This window comes from Seriola dumerili, unplaced genomic scaffold, assembly GCF_002260705.1.
Source record: "Seriola dumerili isolate Sdu_G_001 unplaced genomic scaffold, Sdu_1.0 BDQW01000129.1, whole genome shotgun sequence".
NCBI lineage: Eukaryota > Metazoa > Chordata > Actinopteri > Carangiformes > Carangidae > Seriola > Seriola dumerili.
The window spans coordinates 1,044,758-1,049,967 of NW_019174384.1; positions in this window are offsets into that span (position 1 = coordinate 1,044,758).

A 5,210-nucleotide genomic window follows, 5' to 3' on the forward strand; every position below is an offset into this window, starting at 1 on the left:
CGCTGTTCAGCAGCAAAGGTGCCAAAATTGCAGACATAATACCTGGAAAATCATACACTGTATTTTCCTCTCAATTGGTCTTAATCAAGTTCAAATTATTCTTCCATCTATTACCTATAGGAGAGCTGGTCTTTGGCTTAAACATAACAAATAGCCTGTGAGTGAATGAGAGGGAGACAGCAAAAAAAAAAAAAAAAAGTCTGCTTGTGAGAAACAATCAAATGTTTCTGTCGGTTGCCTGAATTGAAAACAGGTGTTTCAGTGGAGCAGTGCTCCAGATGTCTGACGCTGTAGATCAAATGAGACCCACAGCACATGAAGAAGTTCAGACATCAGAGAGAGAGAGAGAAACGGGGACAGAGAAACAGAGCAGAAAAAACAGAGGAGAGAGGGAGGGTGTGTGTGTGTGTGTGTGTGTGTCTGTACGTATTAAAAACTTTGTCTTTAAAGCTCCTAATAAATATTTTATATATTAACAACACAGAAACAAATGACTGAATGTAATGTGAAAGATTCTGCTTGTAGTGATGAAGCCACAGAGACTTACCAGCGAACTTTGTTGTCTCCCCTTGGCTCATTACGAGCCTCTTTTAGTTTTGGTTTTACTTCTGACAAATTCCAGTGTCTTCAACCCTATTTCCAGCAGTCAACAGCTGTTTCCTGCAAAAAATAACACAAAAAAACAGTCTGCTGAGCACACTTCATGCCACCTGCCTTCCACTAAGCAACAGACAAAGTTAGCGATTAGCTGGTGAAGCTGCAACATCAAACATCTGGCAGTGATTCTAAAAGAAATAACGCTTCATTCATCAGGTGGCCAGAAACATGACTCTGGACTTTTGAGTTACTTTTTTTTTAATCCACTGTCTAATTGTAAGCACAGAGAGTTCAGTAATCACCCACACCTCAGTCCACAGAACACAGTTCGCACACAGTTTCTGCACACTGGAAGCAAACATTGCGCACCGCTAGAATCAACAATGCAAAACAGACGCTAGCAAGATGCTAGCAAACAAAAAACAAACAGATAATCCAAAGACACGAACAATCTACTTATGCGATTGTCAGCAGTACCACCAGAGCAAACTAAATCAGAACCGATAGAGAGATGAAATCTTGCGAGAGTTTGTTGCTAAAAAAAAAAAAAGAAGCCATTTTCATGTCAGAATGTTCGGAAGATCTGTGGCTCATGAAAAATGGGTCCAATATGTATTTCGGTGGCTATGGGGCGTAAGAATCGGTCATTATCTGCGGTCACGTTCACTTCTCCCGTTGGCGTGAACAGACAAGATAAGAAACCCATGTGACACGGTGCTGCCTGCTACTGGCCAAAACATCTTTTGATTCTGTTTTAAATGATTTTACTGCACAAACATAGTTTTTATGGATCATTTACACACTTAAAACTGCAAACGCTGATTTTTTTTGGCCCCTCAGGAGCAGCAGAAACCAGCTGTAAACACAACTCCTTTTAAGTGATTTCTCATATGGCAAAGTTGTTAGCAAATAGTTGCCCTTTCAAACATTCAGCAGATACAGACTACAGCAGCATTATCATTCCTTAGGAGTCGTGTTTCTGGGCACCTGGTGAATGTGAATCCAGTCCAATCCAAAATCCAATCTTTTTTTGGTGTCCACCGTAGGAAAATATCTCTTTAGTTGCCAAATGCTCCATTGTTATCTTTGTCTGCCATTTGGTGCTTTCATGTGATCCATTAAAATAAAGATTATAGCAGCTTTAAAAGAGAAGCATACTAATTCATCTTTCACAAATAAACATGAAACCCAAGATCAGACGCCACAGTCAACATAGACTAACCAAAGAATTTCAGGTTTCAGAAAATCTTGTGATGTCAAGACAGAAAAAGGTGCCATGCAGTTGGATGGGCCACAGACTTGCATGCTAGTGTATGTGTGGCAACACAGAGAGACATCGTTCATCACCACAGTGCATCTGTTGTGAGTTTATTTGCTTTGTGAGGGTTTTTGTGTTTGGAGTTCACTCAAACAGTCAATGGCATGCGAGGAAGTTCCTCTAACAGAAGAGAAATCTGTGACGATTCCAAAAGCACAACTGTTTCAACAACTAATTTATCCAGCACGAATAACATCACCGCTTTTTATGTTTGTCTGAATGAGTATCTGCCTCATTAGTTCATGTTTGCTGAGGAAAATACAACATGGTGTCACGTTAATGGACACATCAGTCGCAGTGATTTGTGGTCGAGGTGAACACCTTCCTAACCCAAACCTGGCCCCCGTCTGCTGCGATGTTGACTCAAAAAGGACAAAGCCAGAGACAGGCTCACTTTAATCAGAAGCGGATGTTACTGTAAGAGCCAAGGCCTCTTGTCTACAGGGATATGTTGAGGCAATGTGGTCAGGTTTGATGCTGCAAACCTCCACACTGTGTGTTACAGTGGTACTCTACGGGGTGTGAAGAAAATTTGTGATGAGGATGTTTATTTATTTTTTTTTAATCCAGATTGATGGTTTCTTCAGAGAATAAATCACACCAAATTGTCTAAGTGGGGAAATTAAATCCATTGCACAGTTTGAAATGTCTTCATCCTGCAACATTAAATTACACGGCTGGAAACCAGTTCTGCACTGTTAAAATTTGGTACCAACTTTTGTGTGCTTAGTATCTTCTAAATAGCCAAAAATCCCTAATATTTTTTATAGGTGTGGCCATATTTTGATCAAAGTTTTCATCTTTCTTTTACGCTGTAATGCCAAAAACTTAAAACCGTGTGCATTAACGTGTGCTCAAGGCAGAAGTATGAAACCACATCATTGACCTGGTGAGACTCCAGATGACGTTTCCTCCAAGAGGTTTTTAAATGCATCTCTGGAGTTGAGAGAATGGGGGTGGGTTTATGTGCACTGTGCTTATTTCCCCACTTAACTAAGAAATCTAATAAGTGACTTTCCTAAATGTGTCTGGACGTCCGTGTTGCATCCACATCTCTAAACTGGTAGTTTCTCACTCTTCGTTTCATCACAAATTCTCCGTCATCCCCTCATCTGTCGCAATCTCCTCCCCTCCTCCGTCCATCTGTGCCGGTGTTTCTCTCCTCATTAGAGAGGTTACTGATGCATGAGGGAATGAGCTGGCAGGTCAGTAGCCACAAACACAAGAGTGGGATTCATATTGAACAGCCTGTGAAAAGTTTCTCAGTCCGACAAACTTAAAATAAGTTGCTTCACAAAATCTCCTTTATATTCCTAAGATTTATATCATCGAGCAGGAAGAAGAAATACTCTAAAAAGAAAACAGTTTCTTGTGCAAAACCTGCTTTCTGTAGGATACTTTGGCTGAGAGAAACCTGTACTGGCATTGAATATAATCATGCTGGACATGCTCTATGTCCCTGTTCCAGACTTGGCAAGGGCTCTGCATAGTTCCCTCCAGTGTCTGGTAAATTCCCTGATCACCAGGAATGCAGCATTTAATTTTCTTGTTCTTTAGTTGACCTTAATCATTTCTGCGTCAAGGGCAATCTGAAACTCCAGAGCCATGGGATCAGTCAGTCTGGGTGTGGAAATAAATACCTGTGTGTGTGTGTGTGTGTGTGTGGCTGTGTGTGTGCTTGTGTACAGTATACATATGTATATGTAAAAGAGAGTGAGACCTGTCTTGCTGTCTTCATGAAGAGGCCATTTAAAGTGCTGATGATGAATAATAGGTTGGCTGACAAAGAGCGAGCAAGTCCCTCTGGTGTATATTTAAACGGCGGAGAGATGCTCTCTCACTCATATCAACTCCCCGGTGGTCCATGAGGTTAATTGCTTTCTCCAGCAGGCGCTTACAGATTAACTATCTCACTGAATGCATCCATACAAATGACTCTCCATGTACCAAAATAAGTTGAGCAGAGGGCTATGTGTGTGTGTGTGTGTGTGTGTGTGTATGTGTAGGTAGGTAGCAGGCAGGGTGCACAGCGAAGTCACAAGAGCTAATGAGTATGACTAAGTCTGACTAACAAAGTGGGCTCAACAGCCACATAGACAACAAGACAGAAAGTAAGGGTAGTAACAACTGGGGTCATGGTTATAAAAAGAAATTGTTCACTGTCGCTAGGAAACAGGAAGCAAATAGTATGATGTCACTGATGTCAAAGTTGAAAATTTTGTTGGATTGTTGAATAGTGTTTTGAGATAGAGATTGAGATGATGATGATGATGATGAGTCAAATCCATAACACCAGCTCATGAAGCATGTACCACACAACAACTTTTGTAGTCAGGGCTCACCAACAAAGTATTCAAGAGTAAAACTGCCAGAACATCAGACCCACACACGCAAACATCAACAGCAGACCATCATTTCCACTCAAATACAGACCCACACGACGCTGTAGCAAAACCAGAAACACCATCAACCTAACAAAGAACTGGGTAGATGTGTACAGCATCCAGGCCTGTGCCTGACTAACATTAGAGACACAGACCACAATACTCTAAACACTCCACATCATCTCATTCAACATCCCATATAGTGTCCTGTACTGGTCCCAATACCAACATTATGGAAAAGATAGGACTCAGTCTACTGGCTCAAAAGCCTAAGATGGAGTGAATCCTATCTTTTCCATTAATTCAGAAGTGAGAAACATATGAATTCTGTGGAAAAGGTCCACAACAAAGAGGGTGTTTCTTAAAAACCTAATACCCAAAAGGTAAAAGACTAACTAAGGCACCACAGCCACACAAAAGATTATTAATATAAATAATAAACTCATCTCAAAACTTCTCTACAACAACTAATTCCCACTGTCTCACTGTTAGTGACTGAGCACCAGTGTTTGCTAACATTAAATGTTGGTAATGAAATGACAAGCTAACATTGGAAATGAATGGGCGCTATCAGCTAGCTAACATTAGTTAGCTCAACTGTAACTTGCGGCAAAAGTTAGAAACAAGATAACGTGAGCGTTCATCTGTAGATACTTCACACAGTCTCATTCAGAAACTGTGTGGGTAAAACAGTAAAGTGTATTAAACCAACTGGATAGTTTGTTACTGTCACTTACATTTACCATCGCTGTCGCACGGGGGCAGAGACGCAGCGCGAGCCACCGGCGCGAGAAAGGAAAGTCAGATTTAAGGTCAGAGTAAGGAAATGGTACGGCCCACTTTAGGGGTGTTTGAATCGTATCACAGGATTCTTCCAAGTATGAATATGGGAAATATTTTGTAATAGTTAT